The sequence below is a fragment of the Pipistrellus hanaki genome, assembly GCF_964339955.1.
Source record: "Pipistrellus hanaki genome assembly, chromosome: 2".
NCBI lineage: Eukaryota > Metazoa > Chordata > Mammalia > Chiroptera > Vespertilionidae > Pipistrellus > Pipistrellus hanaki.
The window spans coordinates 184,336,623-184,362,345 of NC_140504.1; the positions used below are offsets into that span (position 1 = coordinate 184,336,623).

General features: G+C 58.6%; 1 protein-coding gene across 5 annotated transcripts in view; it reads left to right on the top strand.

Annotated features, from left to right (window-relative positions):
- AHDC1 (AT-hook DNA binding motif containing 1) overlaps nt 1-25,723 on the top strand; it is a 65,701-nt gene that overhangs the window by 8,605 nt on the left and 31,373 nt on the right. For 3 of the 5 annotated variants that reach the window (XM_084874825.1, XM_084874824.1, XM_084874826.1), the window contains one exon: nt 5,561-5,675. The gene's annotated coding sequence lies outside the window, so the exon portion shown is untranslated. Of the gene's footprint in view, nt 1-5,560; nt 5,676-8,319; nt 8,475-19,326; nt 19,583-25,723 lie in introns of those variants that run through there. The other 2 variants (XM_084874827.1, XM_084874829.1) reach the window with 2 other exon arrangements.

Genomic DNA, 25,723 nt, shown 5'->3' on the forward strand with positions numbered 1-25,723 from the left:
GCCAGGACCCGCTGCCATCCCCCGGGGAGCGAGAGGCGGCTGCTCCGGCCTGGGCACAGGCAGAGACAGATGGACCGCCTGTCTGGACACCCTCGCACGGGGCCCGGGGTGGGCAGGCGCCCGGTGGGGTGGAGGGCTTCTAGCTGGCAGCCCTCTCCTGGGTACCTGAGCAGAGACCGGGATTCAGCTCTTCATTTCCCCAGAGGGCACCCATCCTCACCAACGACAGCCCCACCACCTCCTAAATGCAGAAAACTGCTCCCCACACGCAGCCCAGCACCCCAAGACACACAGCCGCTCCCCCTGCAAACACACGCAGCCGAGCACCCCAAAACACAGCCGCTCCCCCTGCAAACACACGCAGCCGAGCACCCCGAGACACACAGCCGCTCCCCCTGCAAACACACGCAGCCCAGCACCCCGAGACACACAGCCGCTCCCCCTGCAAACACACGCAGCCCAGCACCCCGAGACACACAGCCGCTCCCCCTGCAAACACACGCAGCCCAGCACCCCGAGACACACAGCGGCCCCCCCTGCAAACACACGCAGCCCAGCACCCCGAGACATACAGCCGCTCCCCCTGCAAACTCACGCAGCCCAGCACCTCCCCAAACATAGAACACCTCCTGACACCCAGCTGCCCCGCGTCGCACACAGCCCGAACACGCCCCTGAACACACCGCCGCCACATACATGCCTACCCACACAGGCATGTGCAGCCCTAATGTTTAACCAAAACAAACATTTTGTGACCTCCCAGTGTACACCCGCACACACGAAGCACAGCCACCGGGGCGCCCCCTCCCACCCCAGCACCTCCCCGGATGTACCCCGGACTCGGCTGCAGCGCCTGCAGCTCTGAGCCCCGCCACCTCCCAGCACCCGGATCGCCCGAGAGCCGGCATTTCCCCCGGCTGCAGCCAGCACCTCCCAAACGCGTCTGCCCAGCCTCTACCCCTTTCCAAGCACACTCAGTGCCTCCACACTCCTCAGAGGAGAGCACCCCCTGTAGCCAGAGCAGTTCCCTCACACACACATGTGGATAGCTTCGGTCCTAGTGTATCTCTAAACAGGTAACTTCCTCCCCGCCCCCCCCCCCCCCAGTCTCATGTACTCTCTCTCTCACACACACACACACCTGCTTTCCCCATCCAGACCCAAGCCTCCTCCAAAGGGCAGTCCTCTGTGCATCCCCAACAAGCTCCAGCTCCAGAACTTTCCTCAGCCACTGAGAGCCCAGGGACAGCCCGCACGCGCCTCCCAACACCGACCCCACACACGCACCCAGGCAGCCCTGGCCCAGTACCAGCCCCGCAGGTCTTCACCCCTGAGCCCCCACCTCACACCCCACCTCAGCCTGCCTGCAGCCGCACTCCCACCTCACACATTCCAGCACACCCTCCTCCCAGCACTCCCCACCTGGCTCTCCCCAGACACCGCCCCCTCCCCAGACAGCCCTCGCCTGCACACACATCCCTCACTCCTGTGTGTTCTCTCCCTGTCTCTGCCTCCCAGGCCTCCCCCACCCCGCAGGCCTCCTCTGCCTGGGGAGGCCTCCCCGCCCCCCTCGCTGCCCCAGGCCTTTCATTCCTGGACAGTGAGGCTGTGCATCTGGTTCAGAGCTGCCCCGCCCCAGACCCTGTGTGCGGGCACCCGGCCTGGGCTTGGGGGGCTCGGGGCCTCTCTGGGGGCTCTTGGCACCTGGTCACCCCGGCCTCTCAGCCAAGAACTCGGAGTACCTCGCTCTGCCCTGGCTGTGGCATGTGGGGGGCGGGCAAGGGGGTTTACCCCCAGCCTGTGCCCTCTCCGGTGCTTGCCAAGTCCTCCCCCGCCCCCCTGAGCTCACCTGAGGGGCCGTGGGCGCCGGGAGAAAAGACCATGGAGGTGCTGGCCTGACCGGCTCCCCCCACCCCCATCGGGCTTGGGGCTCGGTCTCCCTGGGAGTCAGTTCCGACAGTGAAGGTTACTTGACTAGATGCATGATTTTAAACGGAATCTCCGCCATCTGTTCCACCCCCTAATTACAGATGCACAGAATCCGCCTCAGAGGGCAGCGTGAGGGGAGTGATTTAGAGGCTGGGCTGCTGCTGCCCGCATTAGGGCTGGGGAAACTGGGGGGCCGCTGGGTATTGCTCACAGCCCCCCCACACCCAATACCATCCCTTTCCCAGGGGCTTCTCGGGCCTCATCTGTTGCTGGAGGAAGGCTCCGAGAAAGGTTCCCCTGACCCCCAATACCTCACAATGAAGCAACTGCAGTGCTGGGGGGGGGTCCCCAAGACATCCCCCGTGTCCCAGGCCCCACGTCCTAGGACGCAGGCTCCATTAGAGCCTTGAAAAATTCAGTGGATCGATCTCCTGCCTGCCTCCTGTGCCCTGGGGAGCCACAGGCGCTGGCCCAGCCGTCTGCCCACCCCAGGGGCAGCAGGGATTGGTGAGGCGGGGAGGGGTGGGTCAGAGCTGAGTGGGGGCAGCCAGGTTCTGGCGGCAGAGGATCCACCAAGTGTGTTGGCATGTATCTGCTCACCCACCTTGGCACAGCTGGCATGCCTGACTCTGGCTTCAGCCATACTCTGTGGGGTTGGAGGGGGGGTGGGCTGGGGCCTCGGCTTCCGAGGGCTCTGAGGGACGTGGGGCTACACCCTGAGGGTGGCTTCTCCTTTGCCCACGGGCACCAGCCCGCTCGGTGGTGGCGTCGGCGGCGGGCACACTGCGGTAGTGGCTGGAGCGTTCACTTCTGGGAGAGCGGGAGCGAGGCCGGCTGGAGGAATTTTAAAGATTGCTGCAGGCAGGAGGGTCTCGGGAACCCCGTGGAGCAGGCAGTCATGCAGAAGTAATCCTATCGCGGCCTGGCTGGAGGAGTGGAGAGGACCGGGCGGGAGAGGAAGGGTGGGCTGCGGCCCCTCTCCCACCTCAGCCCCTGCCCTAGCCGGCCATCGAGGGAGCCAGGGACCCCGGGGCCTTCCCTGAAGAGGCACCTTGACTTCTCCATTCCGCTGTGGCATGTGCCCCCTGGAGGGGCAGCACTGCAGCTGTTGCTCCGCTCCAAGCTGTGGGTTTTATAAATAATGCAGCTCCGAGGTGGGGGCCAGCTCAGCCCCGGTCACCTTGGGTCACCCCGTGTGCTGTCTCCAGCTGGCAGTCCGGTGGCAGAGCCCCCTCCCGTCCGTCCAGCCTGCTCTTTTGCTGTGTGAGCTGGCCTCTCTGGGCTGGGCAGGGGCAAAGGGGCGGAAGGACCCAGGAACTCCTGTCCTCTTGTTCCCCCTCCCGGCCCTCACAGGTAGCTGGCACCGGGCTCCTGCGGACGCAGCCCGGGGAGGGACGGCCTGCTTTGTCCAGGCCGCACCCATCCCAGCCCCTCCATTTTGCAGATGGAGTAACCGAGTCCAAAGAGCGAAGGATGGCCAAGGCCAAGCCGCTGATGAGCACCTCCTTCCCGCCCCATTCTGCTGTCACTCAGGCTCCTCTCAGCTCAGCTAAGAGCAGGGCTGGGGGGGGCGGGCGGGGGATGTTTGGGAAAGTGGTTGCAGGCTGAGAGGTTGCCATGGCGATGCTGCAGGATGCTGAGCTGAAGTGGGGGTCCCACAGGGTCTCTGGGGCCCCCAGCTCCACACCCCTGTGGTCTTCTCCTCCCCATCTTCTGCTCCCCACCCAGATGCCTGTCAGGCAGCTCCGGAGACAGGCTGGGGTGGGTGACAGGTGGTGCAGGTGATGGGCTGGGTGGGTGACGAGCTGGGTGGGTGACAGGTGGTGCGGGTGCGAGGCAGGCAGGTGACAAGCTGGGTGACGGGCCCCGCCGATGACAGGCAGGGGGTGTGATTGCCGGGGATGCTGTCTCCCGGCTGGTGGCCTGTTGCCGCTCCCCACCCTCGTGCGTGCGCACAGACACAGACTCTGGGCACAGAGCTTGGGGCGAAGATACTAATGAGGCTTGTTATGTGCGGAGGGGCAGGTGCCCAGGCTCACTAATGAGGGTCCTCTAACGAAGAGGGGAGGCAGCTGGGGGCTCCGAGGAGTTTGGTTGGCCCTTCTGGGCTGAGACCCTGGGGTCCCCGTCTGGCTGGAGGAGCCGTTCCTCCCCTCAGCCTGGCCACTCGGGTTTATGCTGGCGCTGCCATACGGTGCCCTGCCCTTCATGCCAGCTTACCAGCCTTAGGCGGGAGCACTGTTACCCATTTTGCAGATGAGGAACCTGAGGCTGAGAGAAGGCCAGGGACCTCACATAACAAGCTTCTGGAACTTTAGTCCCGGTCCTTCTGTTCTTTCTACTCTTTTTTTTTTTTTTTTTTTTAATTTAATTGATTTTTTACAGAGAGGAAGAGAGAGGGATAGAGAGTTAGAAACATCGATGAGAGAGAAACATCGATCAGCTGCCTCTTGTACACCTCCTACTGAGGATGTGCCAGCAACCAAGGTACATGCCCTTGACCGGAATCGAACCCGGGACCTTTCAGCCCATGGGCTGACGCTCTATCCACTGAGCCAAACCGGTTTCGGCTGTTCTTTCTACTCTTAACCACCAGCAAGACTGAGGCCTCGGTCCAGACCCAGGCTCCATCTCAGAGCTCCAGCCTCTCTCTCCCGGAAAATGGCTGGAGGGGTAGCCACCGCAGGTCCTTCAGCTCTGACTTGGGTGGGTGGCTGCTGGGGCTTTTCCAGGTTAGCTGCTGCGGCCCCGCCCCGTCTGGCCCAGATTCTGGGCGACACCCCTGGACTGGAGAGAGGGCAGGGCTTGGTGTTGAGGGAGCTGAGCTGAAGGGGGGACACCTGGGATTTCTGAGCCATTTCCTGTTTCACGCGTGGGGAGGCCTGGAGAGGAGCTCACACACCCCGTGAGCTGCGGGCTCCTTGGGATCCAGGTCTTCTGCCTGTTGGAAGGGCGGGGCTGGGTGTGGTACCAGGGCTGGGAGGCACCTCCTCCCGGGCCCCACCCACCAGCCTCCTTCTTCCCTGGAGGCTGTGAGCCCTCAACTCCCGGGAGGGTGCAGGGTGCTGACACTGCCTCTAGGGCCTGGCCCCCCCCTCCCCCCCCATGGATCTGGGCTCCTGGAACTCATTGGGGTGGAGACAACCTAGCAACAGCTGATGGGTGGGTTCGGGCCTTGATACTGGCCTGGGGCCACAGCATGACCCTGGCAGGACCAGGCTGGTGCTGGGGGGCTCGGAGGGGGATTTAAGGGAAAAGAATTAAGCTCATGAATCTTGGACCCGCTCAGTTTTCCTCCTCCACCACCTTAATCTCTCACCAAACCTGCTCCCCAGTTGCTCATCCAGGGCGGCGGGGTGTGTGTGTGTGTGTGTGTGTGTGTGTGTTAAGGGAGTCCACCTGCCCACTCCCCTCTCCCTCCAATGGTGCTCACCCACTTCTGAAATGGCACCCGTGCACCCCTGTGGGGCGGGAGGAGTCAGTCCTGCGGTTGGGTAGGATAAAGACCTTGTGTGTCCACTCCGGGATGTGCCTCTGGTTCACAGTGGCAGACGGGGCAGAGGGCTTCGACGTCCCCGTTTCCTCAACGTGGGGTTTGAAATTCTCTCCCGGTGCCTGTCTGCTCACCCAGGAAGGAGCCCTGAGACCCAGAGGGACTGCACAGCCGCAGGACGCATGGCCCTGTCTTCGGAAGCCCCGGTCTGAGAGGAGCACAGCCTTGGCCTTGGGAGCCCTCGACCCCAGAGGTGAGGTCCAGAATCCAGGCCGGGCGTGTGCCGAGGTTCCGGCGGGAGGGGTGGTGCTGGGCGGGCGGCCTTTGCTGGGTTTCTGAAGCAAAGGCCGGGGCTGGGGGCGGCCGGAGGAAGGGTAGTGGTTGGCTCGGGGGCTGGGAGCCATCTTTGTTTGGGGGCAGGCGCCTCGAAGGGTCTGGCGTTCCCACAGGCCTGGGCAGCAGGAGGCTAGAGTTCTGGGGCCTCCTGCCTCCCCAGGGAACTGGCTGCTGCCTGGCCCTGGGGACCCAGGCATCCTGGCGAGTGAGGGCGGGTCTCCAGCAGGCGGCCTGCCAAACCCTGCAGCCTGCTCACCAGGAATCTTGTTGCTGAGAGATGGAAAATCCCGGCTGGGCCTGCAGCTCATCCCTCCCCTCCGGGAGGAGGAGGGGCCCAGAGTCCTTCCTGCACCCCCTCCCATCTGGGGCCGGGCCCTCCGCAGTGGGTGGGGCTGGGGGCCCGGGACAGGCCTCTGAGGCCTGGTCACATGTCCTGGAGCCCAGCCCAGCCCGCAGTGGGCACGAGGGCACTCCGGAGGCAGAACGGGCCTGGTGCGGCAGAGGAGGGGTAGGGGCGGGTGCTGAGACCAGAGTGGGCCTGGGCGGGGGCCGTGCCTGGCCCTGGCCCCGGCCCCACTGGCTCCCCCAGGGCGGCGGGTGAAGAGTCGGTTCTCTCCTTGGACAGGAAGACGAATGATCCCATTATGGGAGCGTGATTTTATTCCACGTGTCATGGAGTCTGAGATTAACTTGCTCACCAGTCTGTGACAAACCCCTCACACCCAACACACACACACACACACACACACACACACACACACAGGCACAGGCACAGAAACAACACATATCCTTCCTTGGTCTCACAAACGTATATCCCACAGACATAGATAACAATTTTCCTACCACAGTCCATGGCAGAGTCTCCCACACAGAGACAGACACAAGCGCATGCTCACACTTAGTTATCCCGAAATCTAGACCCACAGCCTCCAAGCACAACATGCCCCCACTCACAATAAGGCCACATGGACACACAAATACACAGGCATCCAGGGGGATGCTCACAGCCCTGCTTAAACACGCACAGATCAAGGACACACGGTCCCCCTCAGACACAGATACACTCAGACACACACACAGCAATCACAGCCATGCAGGCGGGCATAGACCGACAGCCACACACACTGAGACAAAGGCCTGGTACACACGGAGACAAAGGCAGGCACAGACACACAGCGGCAGCCGCACACAAGCACAGGCGTGCACACCCGGACACAGACAAAGACAAATAAATGCCCAGAGGTTTTTCCGTGGACAGATGTGAGGCGCGCACACATCTGGGCTTCCTCCTCGACCTCCCCGCCTGGGGATATGGTAATCTGGTGCCTGTGGTTCCAGGAGGAGCTCTGAGGAGCCTTCTGCACAGTCGGAGCCCCCCACCCCGGGCCCGGGGCCAGCCCCCACCTCGGGCGCTGGGCCCGTGACCGAGGCCATGGCAGCCACACCCTCAGCAGAGCCCTGACCTTTCTTACCTTGCCCTCCCCACTGGGCGCCCTCACAGGCCACCATCTCCTTCTGCACATGTCTTAGCACTCCCACACTTACATTTCTCACCACACCCCCCTCAGGTGTCCCCTTATCTTTCTCAGTCACCCCCTCCCCCAAGGAGACATATACAGGCTCCAGCACATACACACTGCCTTCACGGCATACACCCTTCGTGTACACGGACCCAACACCCCGATAATACACAGAGGCTCTGCACACCCTCACCTCTCACACATCCTCCTTCATGTACCTCCTCACCTTCTCTTTCACAGGCTGATTCCAAATGCAAAACATACACACACATGCATCCTCACTCACCACTTTCTCACACGTGTGTGCACGCACACATGCTGCAAGCCTCCCTCACACCAGCACTGCCTCTCACAGACACTCCCTCTGCCAGACGTCTGTCCCTGCGCCCACTGCGTCCTTGGCCTTCCTTGCTGGCCTCAGCCTCTTCCCCTTCACCTCCAACCCTGCATTCTGTGGGCTTGTCAGCTCTCCATTTAGTCAACAGTTATATAGGGAACATTCACTTGCTCGATCAACGCTTGATCAACACTGATTTTGTGTTAAGCACTGGGGATACTGCGGTGACTCAGGCCTTTCCTTCATGCAGCTCTCAATGTTGTGACCAGTGTTGTCTGTTGCTTGACTAGTATGACTAGATTCTAAGATACCCTTTGATACCTTAGAGCAGTGTTTCCCAAAGTGTGGTACGCGTACCCCCAGGGGTACGGGAAGAGGTTGGTGGGGGTACGCGTTGCACCGGAGTTGGGTGGGGATATGCACTGCACCGTGCTTAGCTGCGCCTAATTCTACGTTCTCATGAGTACGAGGGGTACTCAGCGTTACAAAAATTATAGAAGGGGTGCACATATGTCAAAAGTTTGGGAAACACTGCCTTAGAGGATGTGAGGAATGTGTAGGAAAAAATATGGGAAGGGTCTTCCAGGCAGAGGAAAGAGCATGTGCAAAGCCGGGAAATGAATCAAACCATTTATACAGGGGTAGGCAAAGGTAGGTCTACATTTGTGAGTACGTGAGACAGTTAATATCAAGCTACTGTAATAATCATAACCTGCATATCTTTTTCCATACGAACAACTGTAAGCCTACTTTTGCCCACCCTGGTGTGCTGGGACGAGGGGGTGATGTGCAGAGACTGGAAGAGAAGCTGCAAGGAGAACAGGCCGGATGTCCCGGAGTTGAGATGCCACGCTCGGAGGTTTGGATCTTGTCCACACGGAGCCACGGGAAGTCTTCAGGGACAGGATAGGGTGGGGAGGGAGCGGAGGCAGGGGGGCTAGTGGAGAGGTCTTCGTAGTCCATATGGGAGAGGAGGGTGGTCTGGCCTAGAAGAGGCAAGCAGGATGGAGGAGATTCATTTGGAAGCAAGAACCGGTGGAGTTCCAGTTCCTGAGCTGGAACCCCGGAAAGCGTCCCACAGACTCTGAGCTGGGTCCGTCGTGCGAGGATGGGGCAGTGCAGGAGCCAGGCTTATAGGAAAGGAAATGCTTAATAAGTAACAGCCAATTGTCAGTTACCAGTAGGACGTGGGAGACCTCCAATGAGGGAGAGATTGACGGAGCACCTCTGGGTGCTGGGGACAGTGCCGGTTCAGGAAGCTCACACACTGACAGCCACAGCTCACGCGGACGGCAGGGAGGCCGGGCATCGGAGTGGGAGGGAGAAGGCGCCCTGGGAGGTTAAGGAGGGTGAGGCAGCCTCTGTCAGGGCTCTCGGGGTGCCTCATGGAGGGGCAGGCATGGAGTCGGACCCTGAAGAGGCCGGTGGGCTCCGCAGGTAGAGGTGGGGGAGGAGCTTCGGGGGGAGGGAAGCACGTGAACAAGAGCTCAAGGGCGGCTCTTGTGTTGTTGGCCACATGAAGGGGGAGTCGGGAGTTGTGGGGTGGGATTATGGAGGCGAGGCCGTGGTGGGTGGCTCAGAGGGATGGCAGCATGGGGCAGAGCTGCGCCCTAGAAAATACCATGGTGTATTTTTTAAATACCACGTGTTGGCGGTGACATGGAGCATGCCCATTAGGCATTCTGCTCCAGGCTTTGCCGCTAAGCCATTGGATGGTGGCCCTCCTTGGTCTCAGTGTCCCCCTCTTTAAAATGAGGCCGTTCGTCTTGCAAGGAGGGAATCGTGTGTCATGTCCTGAGGGTTGGTCTGCCTGGCCCTGGCATCTTCCGGCCTGGGATGCGGGGCCTCCGCCGCGCTTTCTTCCTGCGCATGCTGAGGGAAAGGGAAGAGGGAGGTGAGGGGTTTCCCAGAGACAAGTTTTGGGTGCTCCATGTGAGGGGCCAGGCACTCCTCCTGCAGGGAGGGGTCTTTGCCGGCTCTGACTCCAAGCCCAGCAGGGACCCAGAAGAGGAGGCAGAGCCCCTTCCCTCTGTCCTGACCCGCGCGACTGGCGATGTGGGCCACATGCCTCCTGGCCCAGGGGGTGTCAGGACCCTCCCTCCCCGCTGACCAAGGAGCAGGCTTGGGTTCAGGAATGGGGGTGAGGAGCCAGGAAGCCAATCTGGGGGGACAGAGCCAGGTGAATGCCTGTGGGTAGCTGGGAGTCGTGGTGTGAGGCAGGTTCCAGTGACACCCCCCTCCCATCCTGGCTGCAAGGGCCCCTTTAGGCATCGTACCTGTGGGGTGGGGCTGGGAGAGAATTAATTTCCTGTGCTATTTTAATTTTGCTGTATTTAATTTGCTGTTTATTTTAATTAATTAACGGCAGGTAATCGTTTCTCGTAACGTGCTGCCGCCGGCTCCTCTTCCCTTTCAGAGGGCGGAAGGCCTGGCCCGCCGATGGCTGAGTGAGCCGTGGTGGGGAGGAAGGGCCGTGGGGACACGTCCCTCCTCCCCTTTGCCTCTCTTCACCCAGGAGTCCTCTTCACTCCCCCTGCTTCTCTTCCACAGGGGCCCTCTCCTCCCCTGCCCTCACGTACGGTCCCTCCTGCTGCTCCCCCTCCACTCCATGTCCGCTTCGGAGTCTCCGATGCAGTAACTCGGTGGAGGGAGGCCTGACATGAGACCCCGGCCTGCTCCCCGGTGATCAGTATTTTAATCCTAGGGCGGTGCTTTAAAAGGGGCAGGGAGCTTGGCTTGCACCCTAAGCACTGTGCAGGGAAAACTTTAAAAGTGAAGGTTGGTTTTTAATATCAGCCCCTTCCCACCCCATTGCCCAAACAGCAAACCCACCCATGTGGTCAGGCCTGTGGGACACTACTCCGTCCAAGCACCTGCGGACACACCTGTGGGCGTGATCTCAGTTATTAAATAGCCGATCTTTAGGACAGACCTCCGGGTCGATTATCCTCTTCCAGAGATGAGGAAGTGAGGCTCGGAGAGGCTAAGGGACTTGCCCGAGGTCACACAGCAATAAGACAGGCAGGGCCTGGACGCTGGCAGCCGCCTGTCTGTGCAGAATGGGTTAACAGCTGGAAGGAGGGGAGGGGAAGTGGCTTGGGGATTGGGGCAGGAGTATTAGGTCAGAAAACTGCTGCGGCCAGGAAATGGGGTCCTGCCTCTGGAGGATGTAGGGGAAGGAGGGGTGGGTCCCTGCCGCAAGGGCTTCCTGGGGTGTGAGGCAGAGGCCACCTGTGTCCAGCCCCTGCGTGTCTTCAGTGTCTGTGTGGAGCCGGGCCCTCTTTGTCCCTTCACTGTGCCCTACCGGGGGACCCTTCCATGGAACCCTACTTTTTTTTATTTTTATTTTTTTTATAGTTTTTGTGGTGTTTTTTAAAAAAATATATTTTATTGATTTTTTTTTACAGGGATGAAGAGAGAGGGATAGAAAGCTGGAAACATCGATGAGAGAGAAACATCGGTCAGCTGCCTCCTGCACCCCCCCCCCACTGGGGATGTGCCCGCAACCAATGTACACGCCCTTGACCGGAATTGAACCTGGGACCTTTCAGTCCGCAAGCCGACGCTCTATCCACTGAGCCAAACCGGTTTCGGCTGGAACCCTACTTTTACTTATTTAACAAACACACAGCATTTACCATGTCCCAGACAGTCACCTAACTTTATAGATATTTATTTAATCATCATAGCAGCCCTATTATTATCATCTTTGTTTTACACATCAGAATATTTTTTTAAATATATTTTTATTGAATTTTTACAGAGAGGAGGGGAGAGGATATAGTGTTAGAAACATCGATGAGAGAAAAACATTGATCAGCTACCTCCTGCACACCCCCCACTGGGGATGTGCCCACAACCAAGGTACACGCCCTTGACCGGAATTGATTCTGGGACCCTTCAGTCTGCAGGGCGATGCTCTATCCACTGAGCCACACTGGTCAGGGCTACACATCAGAATACTGAGGCTTGGGCTAAGCCTCCTGACTTGCCCAAGGTCACACAGCCAGTGCCTGGGAGAGCCAGCCTTTACACTTGGAGCCCTGGTTCCTTGCTCTGAAGCACCAGGCTACCCTGCCTCCTTAGTCCTCGACGTGGGCGATGGGAGCCTGGAATTCCGGGGAGACACGGCATTTGGGGAGCCTCTGACCTCGGGGGAAGAGCAGACCCAGCCTCGCCCTCCCCAATCCCAAGGCTGACCGGGCAGACACAGCTCCCAAACCAAGCCCGGCTTTGTGTGAGGAGCCGGCGGGTGTCAAGGTGTGGCTGGCGGGAGGAGCAGACCAGCAGCCAGGAAGCCTCTGTGGACGACCAGGGCTCACGGCGGCGGTCACAGGGAAGGGGCGGCCCCAGACTGTGCCCGCAGAGAGCTTGCTCTCTGACTGACTGGAAAAAGCGGGCAGATGTGTGTCAACAGGGACCGGCAGCTGCATAGGACAGTGGGAGAAACACATCACAAACACGATGCAGCCGAAAGCGGGGCTTTGAATCCTCTGTGACCTTAGTTACCTTTCTGCTCTCAGCGCCTCGGCTTCCTCATCCGTCAGTGAGAGATAACGTGGCACTGATTCCACAGGGTGTGTGAGGGGTTTGAGCTCTGGAGCCGGGGCTCGGTGACCTAGAGTCTAAGGTCCAGCCTCTGGAGAAGGACAGCGTCCTGGCCTGGGGGTTGGCACTGCAGCAGAGCAGGGCGGGATTGGTGAAGGCACGGAGGGCGGTGGGAGTCTCAGCTTTAGAGTCGGACTGCTTGGGTTCACAATCAATGACGGCGAGTTGCATACCCTTTCTGTCTGGGCCTCGATTTCCTTGTCTGTAAAATGGGTATAACAGTAGTGCGCCTCCTCCTAGGGTGTTGTAAGGATTAAACTAGTTTCGTTTATTCAGTGCGCAATATTGAGCACCTTGCTGGATGCCGGACATATTTTTACTTGCTGCAGATAACAAGTGGTCAGTACATGTTAGCAACCTTATTATTGCCAGTTTGGGGAGGAGGCTGAGGCCTTAGGACAGGGATGAGCAAGGTGATAAAACGGTAAAGGAGAAATTACAGCTGGTATGTATTGAGTGTGTGCTGTGTGCTGGGCACATTGGTCCACGAGGCAGGCGCTCCTGTGATCCCATTGTGCCCCTAGGAAACGGGTTCAGAGACGCGTAGTGACGTGTCCGACAAAACGTCAGCTGGTAGGGGGTGGAGATGGGGTTTGAGAGACTCCAAAGGCAGGCGCTCTTAATCTCAGAGCTTTAAACCTGGTTAAGAGGACACGGGGTGGGGGCAGTGATTCAGCAGAGGAAGGCAGGAGGAGAGACCTGGCCAGGAGACCACAGACGTGCACAAGCCGCCAAATCCAGGAAGCGGGGACCAGCCCGAGCCAGCACAGGCTGCGCGGGTGGGTGGGTGTTCCCAGCAGCAAACCACCAGGCTCGAGGTCAGCGAAGGGAGCAAGCAAGGACTGGAGGCCAGGCTTCCTGGAAGAGGTGGGTCTTGAGAAAGGGGTAGAGCCTAAAGATTCAGGGGTCAGTGCATTCCAGGCCGAGCACAGCATTAGCAAAGGCCCTGAGGTGAGGATGAAAAGTGGGAGGAAATGGCTGAGAGCGGTCAGAGGGTGGATTGGGAGGCCTGGTAGCCTCGGGCACAGGGAGAGTTACAGCCCCAGGGAGATAGGGAGGGTGACAGATTCAAGAGGCTTAGCTAATGAAGAAATAGAAAGACACACCACTCTTGCCCCCCATCTACACAGGAAATAGAGCATAGAGTTCAAGAGGGCAGGTGCTAGAGTCAAATCCTAGCCAGGCTGCTTCCTACGGGGTGATCAGGGCAAGCCACTGAAGGTATCTCTTTAAAAAAAAAATATATATATATATATATATATATATATATATATATATATACACACAATATATATATATATATATATATATATATATATATATATATTTTTTTTTTTAATTGATTTCAGAGGGGAAGAGAGAGGGAGGAAGAGAGAGAAACATCAATGATGAGAGAAAATCATGGATCAGCTGCCTCCTGCACACCCTCCACTGGGGATCAAGCCCACAACCCGGGCATGTGCCCTTGACCAGAACTGAACCTGACGCTTCAGCCCGCAGGCCAATGCTCTAGCCACTGAGCCAAACCGGCTAGGCCTGAAGGTGCCATTTTTAAAATGAGGTGATGAAAGCACTTGTCTCCTAACGTGAGATGATCTGTGAGAACAGCCTAGTGCTTGGCACATAATAAGCACTTGCTTCATTCATTCATTCACTCATTCATTCATTCTCCAACTAACAAGTACACAGGGAACTTTCCTAGGGCACACAACAGAGACCAAAATAAGGAGAAATCTCTTCCCTCAGGAGCTTTCCTTGAAACACACTAAAGACAAAAATAAGTAAAATAGTTGTTTTATTAGATGATGGTAAGTGTCAAGGAGAAAAATGAAACAGGGAAAGGAGTTAGGGAGTGCCAAGGTTGCAGTGTTGTTGCAATTTTATTTATTTTTAATTTTTTTTAATATATATTTTTTATTGATTTCGTATAGAGAGGAAGGGAGAGAGATAGAGAGTTAGAAACATCGATGAGAGAGAGTCATCGATCAGCTGCCTCTTGCACACTCCCTACTGGGGATGTGCCCACAACCAAGGTACATGCCCTTGACCGGAATCGAACCCGGGACCCTTCAGTCCCCAAGCCGACGTTCTATCCATTGAGCCAAACCGGTTTCGGCTGTTGTTGCAATTCTAAATAAACTTATAAACGGAGGCTTTGATAGTATTTTATTGTATAGCAAGTTTTAATAGAAACAGCACCTTCCAGTTTATAAGGAACGAATCCTCCGTGAGAATCATGTGAGGTGTAGGTTTTGCTGTCCCCACTTTATAGATGGGGACATCGAAACTCAAAAGAATCTGACCCAGGAGTCATGGTCGAGGACAGTGCTGTACCAGCCGTCTCACTGTGATGAGAGGAGTCTGGGGGGCAGAAGGGGAGAGGTTCACTGAGGAGCATGTGGGCAGCGGCTAAGGTGGGGCATTGTCCGGGGACGGATCTGGGCTGGAGAGCAGGGGCAGAGGGCTGCTTCCTGGAGCCAGAGCTGCCGTCGGCATACCCAGGCGTGGCCTGATCAGGGTGAGTTCAGAGAGCGGCTGGACCCAGGGGCAACCCTAAGGGCAGAACGGGGGAAGCAGGCTAGGCGGAGACACCGTGTGACTGAGCAAAGGGGCAGACTCTGTCCAGAACCGAGTGACTGTGTAGGTGGTGTGAGACTCTGGGGCGGGGGAGAGCGGAGAGGAAGAAAGCTCCACTGACCAGACAAGAGGGAACAGTGAGGGCTGCCTTGAAGGCTCCTGAATGTCAAGCTCGAGACCTCCACCTTGACCTTGTTGTCAGCAGTAGGGAGCTAGTAAAGGTTTTGGAGCAGGGACACAGAGTCACGAGAGTGGCATTTGAGGAAGACGAATCTGGCACTGGGTGGAAGGGATTCAGTGGAGGCAGTTGGAGGTGGGGAGCCACTGTGGGGGGCTCTCGTTGCTGAGCAGGTGAGAAGTGATGAAGTCAGACCGGAGAGACAGCTTGGCCTAGAAGCAGTAGGGCCTTGGCACTCCGGGGTGGGGGAGGGGACTCTCTAAGGACCCTGGGCTAGTCCTTTCCCCTCTGTGTGCCTCTGTTTCCTCATTGGGATCAAGGCCCCCCACACCCCCTCTTTCTTAGCCATGTGGCTAAGGATTCATTTTGAGAAGATGATGAGAGCCATGGGCCTTCTCTTTACAAAAGTGCAAAACCAGCTTTTGGTTAAAACATTGTACAGACCTGCCAAAGTCCATCTGTGGAACCATGCTAGATCATTAATATTCATAGAAATAGCAGCTAGCATCTCATGCTTACTGGGCCAGGTGGACAAAGTGACGTACGTCATGCTCTTAAGTTTGTACAACAGCCCTGTGAGATAGGTGCCATGGTTTTTATTCTGTTTCACAGATGGGGAAACTGAGGAAACCTAGAGAGGTGGGGTGTGACTTGCTAGAGTCAGAGCTGGAATGGAAGCCTGGGTTTGTCAGCTCCAGAGCCCACGATCTTAATGGCTACGGTGAAGGCTAGAATTTCTAGGCTGGAGGGAGAAATGGCAGGGAGGGAGGAAGATGTGGGAGGATTTTCAAAGGAAGCCATGAAGAAGCAAAGCTAGAGGCAAACTAGGGGGGCAGAGGCACGACTCATTCCCGCGGTGATAGGCGTCAGGTGGCTGGAGGTGAAGGCTCTGTTAGGAGCCCTTTGTCTAGCTTCTGGATGGGCTGGTTATCTGTCCCACATGACCCCAGCTAACTGACCTGCTCTGCAGCCTGCTGGGAAGGGGTGGAGTGGGGCTCCTCTGCCTTCTGGCCTGGTTGTGTTCTGCATCCTTGGCAGGGAAGGACTTACCCCGAACTCTTTGGCGTAGCCTCCAGTGCCGTCTCTGGAGTCCACCCTCCCTCTCTCTTCTCAAGGCCGCTGAGCAGGGTCAATGGGCCTTGATCTCTCTGGGGGAATTCGGAAGTGGAAACACCCTTTCCATCCCAGAGAAGAGTAGTGGGTCCCATTTCCTAACATCACAGCAGAATCTGGAACTCCAGCAGCATGGGGCACATGTTCAGCTCTGGGCTAGATCCTGGTCAGTGGTACCCTCTTACAGGCGGTGATCTAGATGAGATCAGATGAGACCATAATCTCGTCTAGATACATGATGGGTTAGACTAGTTGGGCCTCTAGAATGGGTTGGCAAACTTTCTCTAAAAAGTCAGTTAAAATTTTAGGCTTTGCAAACCATAGGATCTCTGTCATGAGTCCTCAACTCTGCCATTGTGCCTTGAAAGCAGTCATAGATGATGCAGAAAGCAATGGCCATGACTGCGTTCTCATGAAACTTGAATTATCAAAATAGACACAGGCTGGATTTGGCCCTTGGGCCATAGTTTGCCAACCCTTGATCTAGAAGCTTACTCCTCCTGGTGGTGTCTAGATCTTAAATCTGACTAAGTGATCTCTAAGCAGACAAGGATGGGGTGTCAGGCCGGATAATATGGAAGGTGATCTAGAGATGCTGGGATCTAGATATTGGGAATTGTTGAACAAGAAATGTAGTGGACAGCGGTTTAAAGCAGACAAAGCCATAATCTCTGGCTGAGCCGAAATTCACAGGAAGCTGGAGTGTGGTGAGACAGGATGGTGTGTTGAGATTTAGACCCATGCACAGGCTGTGGTCTGGATATAGGGAAGTTGATGAGCTGAAGCCACAGAGATCATAATCTAGAGCAGGCAAAGTCTTGGTTCTAAGCTAAAGCACCACATGATCTAGAACAACGTTTTCCAATCGAAATGTAATAGCAGCCATATGTGTAATCTAAATTTTCTAGTAGCTACATTAAACAAAGTAAAAAGAAATAAGTGAATGTTAATATATTTTACCTCATTCATCATATCCAAATTATTATCATTTCAACATAGAATCACTATAAAATTATTAATGAGATTTTATTTTTTCATATTTAGACTTCAAAATCTAGTATGGATTTTATGCTTAGGGCACAGTCCAGTTCCAGTTAGCCACACTTCCAGTGCTCAATATTTCTGTTGGGGCCAGGGTCCAGAGGCATCATGAGCCAGAACGACACAGAATAAATGGGGTTGGACACACCAGAGGTTCCATTAGGACTCTCAGACTTGAACTGGGTCTAGACTGACTCACCCTGGGAGAGCATCTGGGTTCTGGGTTGGGAGTTGGGGTGCCTCCCTTAGCGTCCTGACCTCCAGGCCTGCTCCTCCCTCCCTCATCCCCAGTCACCCCTGACTCTGAAGTCGAGCCTGGCCTGGCAGGTGGGGCAGGGGCAGGGCAGCAAGAGCTCCGCCCCTCCACGCCAGCTGCTGCCAGCCTTCCTGGACTGGCTCTGTGGAAACAGGGGGCCCAGAGACAGAAATAAACGGCCAGGTTTCCGGGGAGGAGTGGGGGGCCTGCCAACCTCGGTGCTTCTTTGCCTGGGGTTGGGGGCGGGGCAGGGAGCAGCTCCAGGCCCGGCCTGAGGCTGTGCCGTCTGCACGGGAGGCTGTGGCACCTGTGTGCATCCTCCCTCACCCCCGTGACAGGTCGGGCTAAGGCTAGAATTTGATGGGATCGTGAATCCTGGGGTCCAGGGGTCTGGGCCTGACCCTTGGGAGCAGAGGGTGATCTCTAGGGCCCTGGGACACAACCTGGTGCCCATGTGGGTGGTGGCCACTTGCCAGTTTCTAGGACCGATCCTCACTGCAGGGGGCATTAGGCTGAGTCCGAAGATCTCTGTTGGATGCTCTGCCACTAACTGGCCGAAGGCAACTCTGGGCAAATCACTCTTTGAACCGGTTTCCTCTGTAAAAAGGGTGCAGTGCTTGTCCCCCTGGTCTCAGGCCACTACCCACTATGGCTCAGTGGTTAACTCCGTCTCTGGGGTCAGAGTTCATGTGGCCTGTGGCAGATCCCTTAACCTTTCTGAGCCTCAGTTTCCTCCTCAGCAAAAGAGAGATAGATAGTACTATTACTTACCTCATGGGAACCTTGTAATCAAGGATTCCGTGAAGGTTGTGACCACGGGGCAGTCCCTAAGCTCCAAAGGGTTGTAAGTGAAAACGCGCTCTTCCAGAGGGAGGAAAGAGCCTTCTCAGACCCCCTCAGTTTATAAATGAAAAAACCTAGGCCCCCAAAAGGGAAGGCATTTTGCCCAAGGAGAGACGAGCCAAGCCTCTATGAGACTGGTACCCACCCTGTAAGCCAGGGCGCTCATTCCCAATTTACCCCAATTCACAGGTAAGGAAACGGGGCCGGTGATTGGCCGCCGGCGCCCGAGGGAGGCCGGACCCGTCACCGGGGAGGGAGTGCCGGGGCCGCGGGGCCCCCCGCGGAGGGCGCAGGTAGCGGCGCCCGGAGAGGAGCCCGGCCCGGCCCGGGGCTATTATACCGGCCGCCGGGAGCGCAGGTCCGGCCGCCGGGCGCCTCGCGGGCCTGGGCCGCAGCCGGAGCCCCGTCCCCCCACCGCCGCCCTTCGCCCGCCACGTGACCCCGCCCGCCCGCGGGCAGCGAGGGCCGGGGCGGGCCGGGGGCCAGGAAAAAGCCGAAAACACTGGCCGGCCGCTCCCCTCCCGCTCAAAATAGCCCCCGCCGGGCTGCGCGCATTCCGCCTCCGGGGCGCGGGAAGGGCCGCCGGGCCCGCCCGCCCGCCCGACGTGGCTGCCCGGCGCTGGGGGAGGGCGGGCCGCGGCCGGCGGCATGTGGCTCTCCTCCGGGGAGCTGGCAGCCGGGCCGCCGGGATGATGGAGAGCTTCTGGAATTTCCTGCAGCTGGAGCGGCCGGGAGCGGGGAGCGGGCCGCGGGCAGGGGCGCCTCTCCGCGCGGGCCTAGGGGGCGCCCCGGCGGCGGGGCTGGGGGCTCCTTATCTGCCCGGGCCCATCCCCACCCCCGCTCCTCCGGGGCTGGCCGGGGTCCAGTCCCGCCCGCGGCCCGGCGGCCGCGAGGGGCCAGGTGCAGGCGCCCCTCCCCCGCGCCTGGCTTCCCTCTCGCCGTCCTCTCCTCCCGGAGTCCGGGCTCGGCGGCCCCCGGGAGGGCGGGTGCGGGGACGGGAGGGGCGGGGACCGGGGCCAGCCCGGCCCGCCAGGTAGCGGGAGGCGCGGCGGGAAGGCCCGCGGACCGGAGAGAGCCTCCCGCCGGAGGATAGGCGGCTGGGGCCTCCAGGTGGGAGGCGCGGCTATCTGCCCCGCAACACGCCCTCGCCCGCCCCCCCTGCACCCGCCACTGCCCAGCGGGTGTGTGGGAGGTGGGGGGCGGGCGAGCTGGAAAAGCCCCGGACAATTTTCCACGGTGGCTGCAGATGTCCCTGGGGTGGCTGGGCACTTTGCAGGCCCCGAAGTCCAGGGAGAAAGGGCCCCCCGGGAGGGAGGGGCCTCCTTTCACAGGGGCAGATCCAGGGGAGCAGGTAAGTGACTGCTCAGGGCTCACGCTGGGCACCGTGGGCTGGGGGAGGGAAGCGTCTGCCCTGCCCTCTGGGGGGGGAGAGAAGGGATAATTGCCCACAACCTGACTAGTTCCAGGACCATTTGGTGCTCTACCAACTGAGGGACCTTTTGGGAGCTCCATGGGCACCTCCCCCGCCTTGGGTGAACCCAGCCAATGGTTCCAGTTCAACCTCATTTTCAGCCCCAACCCAGCCCCCCCCCCCCCCCCACACACACACACCTTGTTAAACAAAAGCAGCGGGACAGACTCAGTTGGAATCCCCTTTCTGCCACTCCCTGGCTGTGACCTTGAGCAAGCCCCTTCACGCCTTAGACCCCTGGCTCGTCTGAAAAGCCGGGTACTCGTAGGTGGGCTGTGGTCTTGTTGTGGGGCTCAGAGTTGCCCAGCGTTTAAAGCCGGTAGCAGGTAACACACAGCCCCATCCAGAGCCATCGAGTATCTAAACCCCCTTCCCCTCCAACAACACTCCAGTGGCTTCCAGTGGGAAGTAGTGCCTCCCTCAGGCTGGGAGGACTGAAAGATGTTGGCTTGAGTGTTCATTTATTCATTAAACACATTCTTAATGTTGTTGCTTCAGACCAGGGGGGACACTTCTGAATTTGTGCCGTGGACTGAGACCTAGGGACTGGTCACCAAGCTATGTTAAAGCTGGAAGGGCCCGGCCCCAGCTGGTTTGGCTCAGTGGATAGAGCATAGGCCTGTGAACTGAAGGGTCCCGGTTTCAATACCCGTCAAGGCACATGCCCGGGTTGTGGGCTCCATCTCCAGTGGGGGCATGCAAGAGGCAGACATTCAATGGTTCTCTCTCATCATTCGTGTTTCTGTCTCTTCCTCTCCCTTTCTCTCTGAAATCAATAAAAATATATTTAAAAAGAAAACGCTGAAAGGGCCCTTACAAGGCCTTCCTGCTAGGCTAGCTCTTAGTACAGATGTGGAAATAGGTCCATGAAGGGGACCAGGTCTCCTTATAATGCTTCTTCTCCTGTCCCAGTGCGGTGGGGGCGGGGCTGGCAGAGAGCTCCGGGCTGGGGGAAGTTGGGGCAGCCCTGGCCCAGCTCCCTGGGGTACGGCCCAGGCTGGCTGAGAGGCTGATGGAATTCTGCTTCCTCTCCCTCCCCGCTCCCTGCTGACCTTTCACTCCACCACTGTGAGAGTGGGTGGGGTGGAACCCAGACACCCAGATTCAAAGTCAGATGCCTGTTGGCTCCCCCTCAGCCCAGGATTTTGGGCCTGGGCCTGTGTCAACTCCCCCCCTTCCCTCCCTTCCACCCCTGCCCCCCCAGTTCTCCCTGTTTCCTGTTGGATTGGCCTTCCTTGTGTATTGGAAGGAACTCAAGGCTCCATTTGTTGTCTGTGCAAACTTAGGCAAACCACCCCACCTTTGGGAGCCTCAATTTGTTTTCCTGCAAAATGGAGTTGAAATAAAAACTTTCTATCATAAAACCTCTTTCACACGGACCCCAGAGTCTTCCTGGTAGATGTATTTAAGTAATAAAAGGCCAGGGGTCAAGGCCTGGATTCTGAGCAGTCTTCCTGTATCTTGGGCCTGGGGAACAGCCCTCAGGGTTCCTGGGTTAGGAAGTGGAGTGGCGATAAGTATCCACCAGATCATTTTGGCAAAGTCCAGCTCTGAACACATTTACACGGCCTAGATTGTCACTGAACGCTCAGTTCTTATAAACTTCTCTTTAGGGTTACAGATTCTCTCTCTCCCACTAACCCAATCCCCTCGTCCCCCTGCCTCAGGGAAGCCTTCCTGGGCTGACTGCCTCCCTCCTCCGGGGGCTCTCGAGCCCACAGAGGGCTCTGGAAGCGGTAGTTGGGCTGTGTGACCCTGGGCAGGCCGCGTCCCCTCTCTGGGCCTCAGTGCTCCGCTGCAGAGCAGAGCAGCTGGATTAGTGACTCCCTAAGGCACCTTCCAGCTCTGACAGGCTCTAAGCCTGTGTTGACGGATGTATCCTAGGAGATAGGAGCACACAGAACCCGGTAAGATGGGAGATTCCTGTTGAGGTACATCCCCCCACCTTCCCTCCAAGGCTGCAGTGCCTGCCTACCCAAGACACCCCCTTCAGGGACACTTGCAGAGACTGCGGTGGGTGGAGGGCACATAGCATCCGGGTGAGCGGTACCGCCGAATCCCAGGGTCCCTGCTGACAGCAGAGAGGCCTGTGCTCAAGAGCCAGAGCTTGTGGCAGGCGGGGCAGAGAGACTGCTGGCTTCCAGGGGAAGGGAATGTGTGTGTCAGTGACCAGTCAGCCTCCGGGGAATGGGGGTGTGGTGCACGAGGCAGCTCGTTAGTGGGATGGTGTGTCCAGAGGGCAATTGCAGGGGCAGTATATCGGGGTGTGTGCAAGACGTGGAGGCTGGCAATGAGAGGGAGGGGGGGAAAAGAGCCAGAGAACCAGGCTCTGGGTTAGGATGGCAGGCTGTGGGGCGGCTCCCGTTGACGAGGAAGTGGTAGGAGGTTCAGCACAGTCGGACACAGTGCGGTCTCGCTTGTGCCTCGGTCTGTCCGCCTGTAGCCTCTCTGTTCTGAATGGCAGTTGTCAGGTTCTTTTGTGGGGTATCTGTGCCCGTGTGTAAAGGTTTTCTGAGCCATGGGTGTCTATTTGGGGTGCATGTGTCTGCACAGAACGGTATTGTAAGGCAGTGGGCAGCTCCTGTCCGCTTGGGGTGCTTATCAGATTGTACCGGGGGCATCCGCTCTGGCTGTTAGGAAGCCTTGGGCGGTGCTGGGATTGCTTGGGTTTCAGCGGAGGACGATTTCAGGCCGCGAGCAAATCCTGGCCACGATTCGGGCGCCTCTTCCCCCTCCATCACTCCCACCCGGGAAGGGAGGTCTCCTGGCCCTAATCAGCCCTGGGGCAGGTAGGCATGCTGGCAGGCAAGCCTGTGCACACGCGCAGTAATTTTGCCACGGTGCCTAAGTCGGGAACAGGCGTGAATTGACCTTTTAACCCCTTCCGTGCCGTGGGATTAGACTCTGTTTTCCTGTTCAGCCTCCTCCAGAACCAGTTCCATCCCGCCTGCCTCCCCCCCGCCCCCCAAAAAAGAGCGGCTAAGAAGCCCCCCCCCCCCATAACTTCTCTCCCTCCCCTCCCTGTTGAGCCTTGGGGGGCCTGAGGGCCAGGCCAGTGAGGAAGCTGAGGGCCCGGGCGGGAGTGATAAATATTGAAGAGGAGGGATTTCGGTGTGGGCTGGAGCAGCTGCAGTGGTTCGAGTGTCACACTATCTCTCCCCAGGTTTACTGACCCATTTCCATTCACGCGGCTGCCGGTTTCCTAGCAACGGCAACAGTCCCCCCAGAACAGGCGGAGTATGTGTCTGCCATTAGCGACTGCCGCAACTGTGTCAAGGTTACCCCGCTCCCTGCAAACCCACCCCGGCGGGTTTGTTTTCTGCCAGCGCCTGGCACACGCGGTGCCAGCCGGGGCGGGGGAGGGGAGGGGGCCCGGGGCCAGCCTGGCGGCTGGGTGGGGGCGGGGGCCGGGGAAGAGCTTCAATTCCTGGTCCAGTGGGAGCCAACTTGGACTGGGGCCGAAGCAGCCCCCCCTTCCTTGGTTGGTGGAATTCCTGAGCCCGAGGGGAGCAGGGGGCGGGGCTGTCCCTCAGCCCTGACCCCCGAGATTCCACAGCCTTGGGGGAGGGGTGCGGGCCGAGGGGCCTCTGGGAAGCCTGCCCGATCTGACCCCACCTGGCTTGTTCTGCTCCTGCCTTGGCTTCCTCCCACTCCTGCGCAGCTCCCTGCACGCCCTGCCCTCGGCTCTTTGTCCCGGCCTCCGTGCTGGTCTCAGGCTCCCCGGGGCAGGGTTGTGTTTCTCCGCTCAGACTAAGGGCTCCTGAGGTTGGGGTTCCTGCTGCCTTCTTCCCCTCTCCCTTCAGCACCGCCTCAGGACTGTTTTCTCCAAACGGCACGGGAGATGGGATTTGACTGTTGGGGTGGCAAAGTCTAGTTTTTCTTAACAGAGACTTGAGGGAGGGGCAGATGTCTCCATCCCACCCCCTGGGTGACCTCGATTCCTCCTCCTCTCCCTCACCTGGCAGCACTCACACGTGGGAGTGGCCGTGGGAAGTAGAGTACCCCTCTTTTCACCCCGAAAGCCTGGCTGCAAAGGGTTAAAGCACTCCTCCCCCCTCCCGCCTTGTCTTGGTATGTGAGCTCCCCCAGGCTGGGGGGGATGGGAGGCTGGGGGGTCTGTTGCCTTATAGGCACTCATGTGGTCAGCTCAGACCTGACCAGTCACATTCCTGCCCAGGAGGGCTGGAGCTGGAGGTGGAGGGGCCGGGGACAGGAAGAGGCTGGTTTGTAGAAACGGGAGGAGGGGGGTCCTGAGAAGCTGGGGTGAGGGGCTGCTGGGAACTTGGGAGTGTTGTGCAATCTAAACCTTAAAGAAGCCTGAGTCCACCTCCCATTCCTCGGGCCGCAGTCTCCCAGTCTCTCCTCCCAGTTCGCACCTCCCATACTGATCCTTAGTCCTCAGAGTTGTGATACGGGGACAGGCCTGGGCCCCGTTTTAAACAAAGAGGGCAGTGAGAGCGACTTCTGATGTGCACGGTGGCACGGAGATTTGAGGGTGGCCTCCAGCGTGACTTTCTGGTGCTCCGACGGCAGCTGGGGTTTTGGCTGGGTCAGAGGCTCCGAGATCTAGGGTACAGAGCAGGCTGTGCTAGACAGTAGACAGAGACCTGGGCGGGAACCCAGGGCGCCTGGTTCTCTGCCCAGCCCTGCGCCTGACTCAGGGCCTCAGTCTCCCCTCCCGAGGGGCTTGGGCCAGTGGTCTCTGAAAGCCCTCCCGTCCCGTTAACGGATTCTGGGCGAGGGATGAGGCGTGGGGGGCCGTTGTCTGGAGGGCTGTGAGAAGCTGCCAGTGTAAGGGGGAGTTTGCAACTCGATCCCAGAGCGAAAATAGCCCAGGTCATTTTCAGCTGCTTGGGCAGAGGTATCTGATCCTGGGAGGGCAGGGCGGCCTGGGCAGGGGGCAGGGAGGAGCACTCTGTAAAGCCCTCTGGGAAACCGGACCCGGGATGGGAGGGTGGGGAGCGGCTGGCATGCCCCGCTGGGCTCCGGGCTTCCTGAGACCCGCTGGGGCCCTGGCAGGGGCTCTGGAATGGAGAGAGGAGGAATTCAGAGGGTTAACAGGGTGAGGGCTGGACTCCTGCCCCCTTTGGGTCCTGGCCTGGATGAGGTGAAAGGTCAGCCCCAAGGAGTCCAGGCACAGCTGGGGAAAGAGTAACCCGATCCTCCTCCCGCCAGGCTCAGGGGCTCACAGCGCCGCCTCCCCCCAGGAAAGGTGCTTTGAGTCCCCGGGAAGGAGTTGGTGTCTGCTTGTTCTCAGCAGGGGTTGGGGTCTCGGGGAGGGTCCTGGCCCAGGGGTCAGGGAGAGCCGCAGGCCTGGCACCCCAGCCAGTATGTCAGTGCTTTGTCATCCGGGGTCAGGGGAGGCGGAGGTGAGCCTGCCGGAGAGGTTAGAGGTGGCCTGTTCCGGCCCTGCTCTCACTCTGCGCCCCATTTATAATGACCGTGAGGGAAGGAGGAGGTGGGGGGCTCGCCCCCCTCCCAGCGCACACTGATGAGTGAGAGAAACTGCCCGGTAGTAGACGGTGATGTGTTTGGGGTGGAGAATTACACCTTCGCGTCTGCGGCCGTGTGCGCGGTGGGTGTGAGGGTGGGATGATGGGAGGCAGCGATAACCCACAGGCGAGCATGGGCACTGCAGTCAAGCTTGACCTGGGTTCACATCCTTGCCTCTGCCGTAGGCAAGCTATTCAACCTAAGCCTCAGTTTCCCAACCGAAAAAAGGGACGGGGAGTATTCACCATAAAGGGTCAGGGTGAGAGGATGAGCACAGAGTAAGTGCTCAGTAAAAAGTCACCTTAACGAGCTTCACCGAGGGCCAAGGTCACATGCAGCGTGGCTCCAGAACAGGAAGTCGGCGAGCTGCCGGTGAGGGAGGAGGGCGGTTGGGAGTGTGAGTGGGTCAGTGTCCCCAGGGCTGTGCGTGGGGCTGTGGGAGTATCCAGGTCACCTGGTGTGGGGTGGCGTCAGGTGAACGGCGCGGAATCTGTGACAAGGGGCGGTTGGGGCGCCCTGCTTCTTCGC